Source organism: Salvelinus sp. IW2-2015, unplaced genomic scaffold (assembly GCF_002910315.2).
Source record: "Salvelinus sp. IW2-2015 unplaced genomic scaffold, ASM291031v2 Un_scaffold3197, whole genome shotgun sequence".
In the NCBI taxonomy this organism is placed as follows: Eukaryota; Metazoa; Chordata; class Actinopteri; order Salmoniformes; family Salmonidae; genus Salvelinus; species Salvelinus sp. IW2-2015.
The window spans coordinates 41,765-55,575 of record NW_019944484.1 but is presented as its reverse complement, the minus strand read 5'-3'; the positions used below and the strand labels follow the sequence as shown (position 1 = coordinate 55,575).

General features: G+C 43.7%; 1 pseudogene; it reads right to left on the bottom strand.

The window, feature by feature from the left end:
- The window catches only part of LOC112075494 (glutamate receptor 4-like), a 72,176-nt pseudogene that overhangs the window by 16,659 nt on the left and 41,706 nt on the right, over positions 1–13,811 (bottom strand).

Here is a 13,811-nt window from a genome sequence, read left to right as displayed (position 1 = left end):
TAATCTCAGAAATGGCACGCACCTAGCTACCAGCTGTGTTGATCCAGAATGGACGGCCTAGCTACAGTGATTGATCCAGAAATGGCAAGACCCGCTAGCTAACAGACTGTAGGTTGATCCAGAAATGGCATCCGCTAGCTACAAGACTGTATTGACTCCAGAAATGCACCACCCTAGCTACAGACTGTTTTGATTGTCCAGATAAATGGACCGCATAGCTACAGACTGTAAATTGTGAGGTTGGAGTCATGTACCGATATGTTGATCCCGTCAGAGATGGTATCAATGGGCATATGAGTCCAGAAATGCACGGCAGGTATGGCTACAGACTGTATGATTTCCAGAATGGCACTGCTAGCTCAGACTGTATTGATCCAGAAATGGCACCTAAGCCTTAGCACAGACTGTATTTGATCGCCAGACATGGGCCCACAGGATCGGCTAGCTACATGGAACTGTAAGAATTGATACAGACATGGCACCACGCGCCTGTACCAGACTGTATTGATCGCAGAAATGGCACCGCCTATGCTTGTATTTTAGAGATAGGCCTCTACATATAAGGTGGATCTGGTAGTGGAACATTATGCAGGTGATTCTAAATTGCTAACGTTGGCTATAAATTTGCTAACGTTAGAATACCGTTGGCTTAGAAAACGTTGGCTATAGAATAACGTTGGCTATAGAATAACGTTGGCTTAATAGAATAACATTTGCTATAGAATAACATTGGCTATAGATCGTGGCTATAGAATAACATTGCTATAGAATACATTGGGCTATACGAAACATGGCTATAGAATCACGTTGGTATAGAATAACTTGGCTATAGAATACATTGGCTATGGAATAAACATTGGCTATTATAGAATAAATAACGTAGGCTATAATAATAAGGAGATCAGCATATAATTTAATGTTGGGTGAAACGGTTATTAACTCCATTTTCACACATGGTGACAAGCAGGTGCTTGTATGATTATGTGTGTGTATGTGTGTGTGTGTCTGCATTACCAGGGCTGAGGCTGGAATTGGACTGTCACCCAACTCATGGAGAATTAGTGGGAGTCGACAGTGATTTCAAGTGAGAGGGAGGGAAGAGAGAGGTGGAGAAAATGAGTGACATGGGAGGGAGGGAGGGGAGAGGTGGAGAGAAACAGAGAGAGAGGGGAGGAGTGGGAAGGACGAGTCAGATAGAGGATGGGAGACAGTAAATTCAGAAGACAAATCCACCCGGTCTCATTCATGTTCTCTTCCTCAGGTAATGGAACTCGACTTGTATCGCACACACACACTAACAAGCACGCATTGCACGTACGCACACAACACAAAGTTACTTTAACAGGCCGAGCCCCTGGCATTGATGGTTTACCATCTGAGTTGATGGTTTACCATCTGAGTGGTCAATAGACCACTTTTGGGGGTCTATTGGGGAAGATTTTTATGAAGTGGTGTGTGACTCTTTTCATGAGGGTTCTCTTCCTGTATCCTGTCAACGGGTGGTGCTTTCACTGTTGCCAAAAAAGGGAGATTTGGCTCTCATAAAAAATTGGAGACCTGTTGCTTGCTGTCCTCAGAATATAAAATTGTTTCTAAATGTCTCTCAAAACAGGTTGAAAGAGTATCTGGGATTGTTGGTCCACAAGGACCAGTCTTACTGTGTACCTGACCGCTCTATTGTTGACAACTTGTTTTTAATAAGAGATGTTTTAGACATTTATAAATTGTCTGATGTAAATGTGGGTTTACTTTCTTTGGATCAGGAAAAGGCCTTTGACCGTGTCGACCACCAGTACTTGTTCAAAACAATGAAAGCCTTTGGGGATGTTTTTTTGTCTTGGATGAATTTACTGTATGCTGGGGCCTCGTGTATGGTGAAGGTGGGGGGTGGTTTGGGTTGCCCCATCCCTGTCCAAMGGGGCATCAGGCAGGGATGCCCAATTTCAGGGCAGTTAYTTAGTCTGGCGATTGAACCAATGCTTTGTTTTTTAAGAGCRAAGCTTACTGGTTTCTCTGTGCCTGGTGTAATGAAGGGTCCCACGATAGCACTGTCTGCGTATGCAGATGACGTGACAGTTTTTATTACAGGTGGTGAGGATGTTAAGGTTCTCTCAAACGCTTTAAAGGTGTATGAAGGGGCCTCCTCAGTTAGAGTCAATTGGGGAAAGAGTGAAGCGCTGTGGGCAGATCAGCTTCAGATGGGGTCCGCTCCACGGTTACCAGGGGTGCTTCAGTGGGGCAGAGACGGGATGAAGACTTTGGGGGTATTTCTAGGCTTCGATGTCTTTCAGAAAAAGAACTGGGAGGGTGTAGTGGAGAAAGTGTGTGCCAGACTGTCAAGGTGGAAATGGGTGCTGCCCCAGCTGTCTTATAGGGGTAGGGTACTGGTAGCTAATAATCTTGCTGCCTCTACYCTGTGGCACAGACTAATGATTTTGCAGCCACCAAAAGGTCTGATACAAGAGCTTCAGAGGACCCTTGTTAATTTCTTCTGGTCYGGACAACACTGGATTAAAGCTGCAGCCCTGTACCTGCCACTACACGAGGGTGGGCAAGGCCTGGTGGACATTTCCTCTAGGATCATGGCTTTCCGGCTTCAAGCAGCCCAGAGACTGTTGTACAGTGACGGTTCTAGCTGGGCTGCGGTCGACACCAGCCTATACATTGCTGAGGGACGACCGCGGGCGCTGTTTGAGGGGCTTAGACAGCAACAATTGCCTCTTAAGCTGGTAGGCGGGGTATTGCTGTCCTGACTCCATTTTATGAGTCTCAATGCCGCTTGCGAGGTGTCTCTGTTCGAAGTCCCGTAAGGCCTGGCACGCACCAAGGACTGTGGGCTTTTTGAAGAGCCTCTTTTTTCACACACTATCCAGTCCGTGTCCTGGTTCAGCCAGCTACGTTCAATGCCTGTTAGGTGGGGTGTACTAAACTGGGTCATCTTGATGCGGAACAGAAATAGATCGTTTAGAGGAGCTGGGAGAAAAGGCAGGGATCCGATCATCTCGCCTACTGAGGAAGGTCGTCGCTGAGGTCTGTGACTCTTGCCAGTACTTCATCTGCAGTATGGACTGACACTTCCAATTCTGATCGGTGGAAGGAGGGTCTGGATTATGTGTTCCCTGCACTGATTGTTAGTTGGGCGGGACATGGAGGATTCGTCACGGCGGGGATGCTGCTTTCTCTTATACCGACAGAGGCCGGAGAGGCGAAGGAGCTGGGGAAGTTACGACTCGAATAGGTCACAGAGAATATGTGTAAAGGTGTCCCATGCCTCTTCCTGGAGAGTGTGTAAAATCGACAGAGTGGGGTGGGTGTGCTTGGTCCAGGTGCTTCCCCAAAAGGCTGTTGGCGATCATTATACAAACTGCCTATTAATAGAGGACAGCTGACCTCCAATGGAGTGATAATACATGGAGCTATAGCCACCAATATGTATCTGGTACACCTGGATCTACTGTTGGGGGACGCGTGTGCTCCATTCTGTGCATGGAGTCATGAAAACTACCTAGCAACAATTTGTTTTGTACCAGTGTCCCCGAGGGTTGGGATGATTGACCTGATCACTAATTGGTTCTCAGCGTTGGGAGAGGTTTTCTCCTCCCAACTGTATATATTTGGGCCAAAGTACAGGTTTAGTCAAAAGGGTCTCTCTCTCTCTCTCTCTCTCTCTCTCTCTCTCTCTCTCTCTCTCTCTCTCGAAACTGTCTTTCCTTAAATCAGATGTTCTCCCTAAAGGTATGTGGATGGTGGACATTAATATTTCAATAAACTGCATTCTGAGGTTATCAATAATAAAATGCTATATTCTTATAAATATTCTAAAAATAAAGCCTGACTTTTTCCCCCGTTGAAGCATTAAAGTTTAATATGCAGCAAACCGCCAGTCTCCCACACAAAATGTAGCTATATGAAGGCTGACCAAGAGGTCGTACTTAGTGTGCGGTTGTGTGTGTGTGTGTTTCTTTGACACATCTTTAGCTCCCCTCTCACACTAGACGCCAGTGTATGTCACAATAGTACAATAGAGAGAGGCTGTCTGACACTGAGTCAACTGGTTTGAATCACAACACTCAGTATGACCCAACAGCTTCTGAGACAGGACAAAAGCACTCTGACATTAGAGACAGATGGGTTGGCAGACACACACAGACACGCACATGCACACACACACATGCACCCATACACAAACACGCACACATACACACACTCACCGTGGTGAGATGTCGCAGCCCTGCTGCATGAAGGCCCCCAGTGAGAACCAGAGTGAATTGAAGATGCCGAACTCATTGGGTGGCTGGTCAGTGGGGCCTGGCTCAGTAGAGCCTTCCTCTGGCTCCTCTGCATGCCACTCATACGGACTGAAACGACTCACCTGAGGAGAAAGGATCATATGAGTCGGCCAGGAGGAACTAGTTAGCTTTTCTTCCAGCCCAGCACAGCTGATTCAGCTGATTGTGGTCACACACACACTCACCAGAAACAGCACCACACTGACTCCTATGTAAGCGAAGACGATACACATCCAGATCTCGTAGGCCAGAGGGTCCAGGAAGGAGAACACTCCAGGTTTAGACTTCTGGGGCTTCTTGATCATGATGGAGATCCCCAAGGACATGAAGGGCTTAGAGAAGTCTATCACCTCCTCACGGACCAGGGTTATAGTCAGAGGGGCGACCGCTATCTCTGCTTTCTACAGGACGGGGTGAGGGGSGGGAAGGGAAGGGATGGTGGAGGATGGGGGAGAGAGAGCGGGGGGGAGGGGAAATCATTCATRAAGGCCAGACACAGGAAACCAGAATACAAATCAACCATCAAGGTTTTTCTTCCAATCCACCACATACACCAGGGAGAAAACATCCTTATTTTAGTGCTGCAACAATTCATCTTGGATTCATATAATCAACAATACAGTACCTACTACATGCATTTTCCCTACAAGAGAAGAAAGAGTATGAGAGAATTAAGAGATAGACAAAGGGAACAATAGAGAGCTGAAGAGAGAGAAACAGAGTGTGTGAGACAGACAGAGAGAAACAGAGTGTGTGAGACAGACAGAGAGAAACAGAGTGTGTGAGACAGACAGAGAGAAACAGAGTGTGTGAGACAGACAGAGCGAGAGAGACGGAGAGAAATAGAGAGAGAGAGAAAGTTAGAGAGGGAGAAAGTAAGAGAGGGAGAGAGGATGAGGGACAGATAAATACATTATCTCCCCTCAGCTAGAACAGATCAATGATTGGACACGACTGGGAATGTTTAGAATTATTCAAAGCGAATGAATTCTGGGATTGGTAATGACTCATTTTACAGAATGCTTACGGAGCGAGAACACACATTCATGTACAGTCGCTGGAGTAGAACACACACACACACACACACACACACACACACACACACACACACACACACACACACACACACACACACACACACACACACACACACACACACACACACACACACACACACACACACACACACACACACACACACCACTGATATAGTCAGAGAGAAGCCTGAGTTTCAATGTACAATGTAGATTAGTCATCGACTGATTACAGTCACTACTCCAATGTGTCTGCTGGCAGGCAGCTGGAGGAAATATGACTGAATCCTGGGAGAAATGAAGCACAGTGGACGAGAGAGAAAATCAAGCAGCAGACTAGAGCTATTATTTAGATAGGGGTCAGAGACAAAGCCGGGACGGGGGCGAGGGGTTAGATGTTTCCAAAGTGAATGCCAGCAAGGGTACAGTAGGCACAATACTTTCAAGTTGCAAGTTTTAATGTCACATGCACAACTACAGTGAAATGCCTTTCCTGCCGCTCTAAACCCCACAATGCAGTAATCAATAACAATGTGATTCAAAAATTAACACGGTAGAACAAAAAAACACAAGATATAAAAATAGGAAATAAGAAGAACACGGTAAAGAGTTACAGTTCATTCAAGGAAATCAGTCAACTGAATAAATGCAGGCCCTAATCTATGGATTTCACATGACTGGGAAGAAAGATATGCATCTGTTGGTCACAGATAAAAAAAGAAAGAAGTGGATCCTTAAAAAGAACCTTCGAAATAAAGAAGTGGATCAGAAAACCAGTCAGTGTCTGGTGTGACAACCATTTGCCTCATGCAGCACGACATCTCTCCTTTGCATAGAGTGGATCAGGCGGTTGATTGTGACCTGTGGAATAMATGTCCCGCTGCTCTTCAATGGCTGTGTGAAGTTGCTGGATATTATCGGGAACTGGAACAGGCTGTCGTACACATTCTTTCCGGAGCATGCCAAACATGTTCAATGGGTGACATGTCTGGTGATTATGCAGGCCATGGAAGAACTTTGATATTTCCAGCTTCCAGGAATTGTGTTCAGATCCTTGCGACATTGGGCCGTGCATTATCATACTGAACCATAAGGTGATGGCGGAGGATGAATGGCACGACAATATGCCTCAGGATCTCTTCACGGTATCTGTGTGCATTCAAATTACCATTGATAAAATGCAATTGTGTTCGTTGTGCGTAGCTTATGTCTGTCCATACCATAACCCCACCGCAACCATGGGGCACTCTGTTCACAACGTTGACATCAGTAAACCGCTCGGCCACATGATGCCATACGTCTTCCATCTGCCCGGTACAGTTGAAACCGGGATTCATCCATGAAAGCACACTTCTCCAGCGTGCCACTGGCCATTGAAGGTGATCATTTCCCACTGAAGTCGGTTATGAGGCCGAACTGCAGTCAGGTCAACGCCCTGGGGAAGACGAATACGCAGATGAGCTTCCCTGAGATGCTTTCTGACATTTTGTGAAGACATTCTTCAGTTGTGCAAATCCACAGTTTCATGAGCTGGTGGCTGGTCTCAGACRATCCTGCAGGTGAAGAAGCCGGATTTGGATGACCTGGGCTGGCRTGGTTACACGTGGTCTGCGGTTGTGACCACGGTTTGGACATACTGCCAAATTCTCTAAAACAACGTTGGAGGAAGCTTATGATAGATACATTAACATTAATTTCTGCACATTTTACAGTGGCTTTTATTGTCATCAGCACAAGKTGTGTAATGATCATGCTGTGTAATCAGCTCTTGATATGCCACATCTGTCAAGTGGATTGATTATCTTCGCAAAGTAGAAATGCTCACTAACAGGGATGTAAACAAATTTGTGCACAACATTTGAGAGAAATAAGCTTTTTGTGTGTGTGAAACATTTCTGGGATCTTTTATTTCAGCTCATGAAACATGGGACCAAAACTTTACATGTTACATTTATATTTTTGWTCCTTATACTGTATATACACAGGGTCAGTTCCAGTACCATATTTTCAATGCACCGGGATATTGGATAGATCGTTTACCACCCTTGGTTTAGATAACTATGTTAATGAATAACTCGTCTGAGAGGTCATGATCCCAGTTTGTGTTATTTAGGACAGTGTTTCTTTATCCTGGTCCTGGGGACCCAGGGTGCACATTTTAGATTTTGTCCTAGCATTACACACCTGATTCCACTAATGAAAGGTTTGATGATGAGTTGATTAGTGGAATCAGATCTGTAGTGATTGGGTAAAAACTAAATGTATCCCTTTGGGTCCCCAGGACTAGGATTAAGAAACACTGCTTTACGCACATCTCCTGGATAATAGGGGTGCTGAGGGTGCTGCAGCCCCTGATGAATGGAGAGAGATGCTCTCTCTCTTTCTGATGTCTCTGCTGACGTTCCACTGTTTATGTCGTTATCTACCTGAACCTCACCACTAAAGCTTCTCTTCTTTTTCTCTCTCTTTTCTCTCTCTCCCTGTCGTTCTCTCTCTCTCTCCCCATAAAACCACCCTATTTTGCCATCTCTACACTCTCTCAGCCCTGTTGTTCCTCTCTCTCTTTCTCCCCATAAAACCACCTCTCTTTGCCATCTCTAATACTCTCTCGCCTGTTGTTCCTCTCTCTCTTCTCCCCATAAAACCACCTCTCTTTTTGCCATCTCTACACTCTCTCAGCCCTGTCGTTCCTCTCTCTCTTCTCCCCATTAAACCACCCTTTCTCTTGCCATCTCTACCCCTCTCTCAGCCCTGTCGTTCCTCTCTCTCTTCTCCCCATAAAACCACCCTCTCTCTTGCCATCTCTACACTCTCTTAGCCCTGTCATTCCTCCCTCCTTTCCTCTCTCCCTCTTGCCAATCCTCATGTAAGACATCTGACGTGGTGTTCAGCATCAGAGAATAAAACACACGCCCAATATCCCTCCATGCACCTGCACCGAGACAAACACACCGCAATAACACACACACAACACACTGTGACAAAATAGTCTGCGACAAACTGATAACAAAACTATAAGGGGTTTAAAACATGAAATAATCCACTGTCGGCAAACCCTTAGCGATTTGTGTGTTTGTGTGTGTGTATCTATCACTGCTAAACACTCCTACAAAGTCACCTATCTGATGTCAAACTGTTGTCCTTTTAATATGCTAATATTTTCAGAAAAGTGAGGCAGGGTAAGAAGAGACTTATCCAAAGTCATAAGTAGACCAAAATCAAGCTGAGCCGATGTTCTATCTACACCATCTGTTCTCTAGTCCTCATATACAGTACGTACAACAGAATTCAATTTTAAGATCGGCAATTTTGTACCATCTAATAAAATGGAATAACATGTTCACAACAGATGGCATGGAATATGAACTCATCTCGGTTTAGATTGTTGATGAGATATGATTTTGGTGTTGTCTATGCCGTTAAGACCTACAGTTGAAGTCGGAAGTTTACGTACACCTCAGCCAAATATATTTAAACTCAGTTTTTCACAATTCCTGAAATTTAATCAAAGGAAAAATTCCCTGTCTTAGGTCAGTTAGGATCACCACTTTATTTTAAGAATGTGAAATGTAAAAATATAGAGAGAATGATTTATTTCAGTTTTTCATTTTTCATCACATTCCCAGTGGGTCAGAAGTTTACACACACTCAATTAGTATTTGGTAGCATTGCCTTTAAACTGTTTCACTTGGGTCAAACATTTCAGGTAGCTTTCCACAAGCTTCCCACAATAAATTGGGTGAATTTTGGCCCATTCCTCCTGCAGAGCTGGTGTAACTGAGTCAGGTTTGTTGCGCTCTTTGCTCGCACACCCTTTTTCAGTTCTGCTCACAAATTCTCTATAGGATTGAGGTCAGGGCTTTGTGATAGCCACTCCAATACCTTGACTTTGTTGTCCTTAAGCCATGTTTGCCACAACTTTGAAAGTATGCTTGGAGTCATTGTCCATTTGGAAGACCCATTTGCGACAAGCTTTAACTTCTTGACTGATGTCTTGAGATGGTGCTTCATATATCCACAAAATGTTCCTTCTCATGATGCCATCTATTTTGTGAAGTGCACCATTCCTCCTGCAGCAAGCACCTCCAGAACATGAGCTGCCACCTCGTGCTTCACGGTTGGGATGGTGTTCTTCGGCTTGCAAGCATCCCCCTTTTCCTCAAAATAACGATGGTCATTATGGCCAAACAGTTCTATTTTTGTTTCATCAGACCAGAGGACATTTCTCCAAAAAGTATGATCTTTGTCCACATGAGCAGTTGCAAACCGTAGTCTGGCTTTTTTGGCGGTTGTGGAGCAGTGGCTTCTTCCTTGCTGAGCGGCTTCAGGTTATGTCGATATAGGACTCATTTTACTGTGGATATAGATACTTTTGAACCTGTTTCCTCCAGCATCTTCACAAGGTCCTTTGCTGTTGTTCTGGATTGATTTGCACTTTTCGCACCAAAGTACGTTCATCTCTAGGAGACAGAATGCGTCTCCTTCCTGAGCGGTATGACGGCTGTTGTTTCCCATGGTGTTTATACTTGTGTACCATTATTTGTACAGATGAACGTGGTACCTTCAAGCATTTGAAATTGCTCCAAGGATGAACCAGACTTGTGGAGGTCTACATTTTTTTTTCTAAGGTCTTGGCTGATTTCTTTTGATTTTCCCATGATGTAAAGCAAGAGGCACTGGAAGGTAGGCCTTGAAATACATCCACAGGTACACCTACAATTGACTCAAATGATGTCAAATAGCCTATCAGAAGCTTTTAAAGCCATGACATAATTTTCAGGAATTTTCCAAGGTGTTTAAAGGCAAGTCAACTTAGATTCTGCTTTAAGATAATGGAAATTCCATTGATGTTTAGATACTTGATTAATGCAAGTATATTCCTATAAGGCTTGAGATCCATGTGAGTAAATCTGATATTCACACAACTCTCCAATTTACATTGAGTTACAGTATACACACCTCAAGTTAGGACATAGTCCAATATGCCTTAAGAGTTGGTACTTTTTTGATATCATTCTAGACCAATGGTATGTGACAGATACTACTACTGTAATATTACTCTAGATATGGCATGTACATTAACTGATACAATGTCACGGTCTAACTGATACAACGTCAACGTGTATGATACATGTCAACGTGTAACTGACACAACGTCAACGTGTGACTGATACAAGCTCAACGTGTAACTGATACATGTCAACGTGTGACTGATACAAGTCAACGTGTGACTGACACACGTCACGTGTAACTGATACAACGTCAACGTGTGACTGACACAACGTCAACGTGTACTGATACAACGTCAACGTGTAACTGATACAATGTCAACGTGTAACTGATACAAGTCAACGTGTGACTGACACAACGTCAACGTGTAACTGATACAATGTCAACGACCTCTAAAAATGTTATGCATTTAATTTAGGAAAAATTTTTATGTTTCATTTGATATACCTATTTACCTGTACGCTTTATTCTGACAAGTTCCTTGGTGAGCCAGGGATGGAGTCTCTTGAAATGTATCCATTTCATTTGTAAATTAACATCATAAAGGAACAAGTGTACATGGATTTGATTTTAAATGTATTTCATATAGTGTTTATACAGCTATTTCAATTCATTTGATATATGTATAACCATTTGAAAGCCTATGTGTGAATACTATATTAGCTTCCTTTCACATTCCATACCTTCATTCATTTGAATCTGGAAGTCTAATCTGCCACATCAGAGGATTGTCCTGTAGACTAGAGGAAGGGTCCTCAGGTGTTTTACCACCTGGGTGTCTCTCTGGAACCACAAGCTCCTGATGAGTGTGTGTGTGTGTGTGTGTGTGTGTGTGTGTGTGTGTGTGTGTGTGTGTGTGTGTGTGTGTGTGTGTGTGTGTGTGTGTGTGTGTGTGTGTGTGTGTGTGTGTGTGTGTGTGTGTGTGTGTGTGTGTGGTGTGTGTGTGTGTGTGTGTGTGTGCGCGCGCTTGTGTTTGTGTGTGTGTGTGTGCGCGCGCCTGTGTTTGTGTGTGTGCTTGCTTGTGTGTTTGTGTGAGTGTGCGCTGTGTTTGTTTGTGTGTGTGCTTGCTTGCTTGTGTGTTTGTGTTTTCTTACTGCTAATTTCTCCTGTTTGAGGTATAAAGGTTCTCTCCAGACAGAGAATACACCTTCCTGTGTGTCTACTCCAGACCTGCTCCCTCTCTGCTCTATAACTGGTTACCTCTCTCTTCTACTTTTCTGTTGTTCATTTGTTTTTTTAAGATACATCATCTGTGTGGAGTCAGTTTTTTCTCCCATAGGAGATGCTTAGTCTTAGAGGGAAGCCAGGGAACATAAACTTGGCACCAATCACAGACCTTGAGGATATACAGTACCGTGCAAAGTATTCACCCCTTGGCATTTTCCATTTTGTTGTCATTACAATCTGTAATTTAAATTGATTTTTATTTGGATTTCATGTAATGGACATACACAAAATATTAAAATTAGTGAAGTGAAATGAAAAAAAATAAATTGTTTAAAAAATATCTACAACAAAAAATAACGGAAACGGTGCGTGTATATGTATTCACCTCCTTTGCTATGAAGCCCCTAAATAAGATCTGGTGCAACCAATTATCTTCAGAAGTCACATAATTAGTTATAAAGTTCACCTGTGTGCAATCTAAGTGTCACATGATCTGTCACATGATTCCGTATATATACACCTGTTCTGAAAGGCCCCAGAGTCTGCAACACCACTAAGCAAGGGGACCACCAAGCAAGCGGCACATGAAGACCAAGGAGCTCTCCAAACAGGTCAGGGACAAAGTTGTAGAGAAGTACAGATCAGGGTTGGGTTATAAAAAAATATCAGATACTTTGAACAACCCAACGGAGCACAATTAAATCTATTATTAAAAAATGGAAAGAATATGGCACCACAACAAACCTGCAAGAGAAGGCAGCCCACCAAATCTCACAGACCAGGCAAGGAGGGTATTGATCAGAGAGGCAACAAAGAGACCAAAGATAACCCTGAAAGAGCTGCAAAGCTCCACAGCAGAGATTGGAGTATTTGTCCATAGGACTACTTTAAGCTGTACACTCCACATAGCTGGGCTTTACGGAAGAGTGGCCAGAAAAAAATGACATTGCTTAAAGAAAAAAATAAGCAAACACGTCTTGTGTTCGCAAAAAGGCATGTGGAGACTCCCAAACATATGGAAGAAGGTACTCTGGTAGGATGATACTAAAATTTAGCTTTTGGCCATCAAAGAAAACACTATGTCTGGCACAAACCCAACACCTCTCATCCCCCCGAGAGTGGGACGGAGGTTCACCTTCCTGCAGGGCAATGACCCTAAGCATACTGCTAAAGCAACACTCAAGTGGTTTAAGGGAAACATATAAATGTCTTGGAATGGCATAGTCAAAGCCCAGACCAATCCAATGGAGAATCTGTGGTATGATTTTAAGATTGCTGTACCCCAGCAGAACCCATCCAACTTGAAAGAGCTGGAGGATTTTGCCATGATGAATGGGCAAAACTCCTAGTGGCTAGATGTGCCAAGCTTATAGAGACATACCCCAAGAGGCTTGCAGCTGTAATTGCTGCAAGGGTGGCTCTACAAAGTATTGACTTTGGTGGGGTGATACTTATGCACGCTCAAGTTTTCTGTTTTTTGTCTTATTTCTTGTTTGTTTCACAATAAAAAATATTTTGCATCATCAAAGTGGTAGGCATGTTGTGTTAATCAAATGAGGCAAACCCCTAAAAATCCATTTTAATTACAGGTTGTCAGCAACAAAATAGAAAAATGCAAAGGGGTGAATAATTTTGCAAGCCACTGTAACACACGGCTCGTCACACAGTGCCTTTTAAAATGTTCTTAGGTTGCCATAAAATGTATCTTCTGTCTCCATCACTGCAATCCTGTCATCCAGTGGAGGCTTTGGCACTGGCTGCATGCCATTCCAAAAAGCTCATTCCACTCCAGAAGTCCTGATTTGTTGTCAGTGGTCAATGTGAGTTGATTGGTCAGTTTGACCTCCCCGTGCCCCCTCTCTGTCTCTGATTGGTGTGTTTGTGGGTGTAGGAGGGTCCTTATGTGATGCTGAAGAAGAACTGGGAGATGTTTGAGGGGAATGACCAGTTCGAGGGCTACTGCGTGGACTTGGCCTAGAGATCGCCAAACACATCGGCATCAAGTACAAGATCGCCATCGTCCCTGACGGCAAGTACGGAGCCAGAGACCCCGAGACCAAGATCTGGAATGGCATGGTGGGAGAACTGGTCTATGGGGTAAGGATGGAGAGAGGACGGGAAGGAGTGATGTTTGGAAATTGTTACTTTTATTTCCTTGCAACTTATCTTGGAGTTTGATGTAGTTATACTGAGGATAGTTAGATCCTATTAAACAAAGTTATCTATATTGTTAGATACTGTCAAGGTACTTTTTAATTAGACAGACAAGACATTTCAGCCCATTTTTTATTTTTTATTAATTAATTTTTTA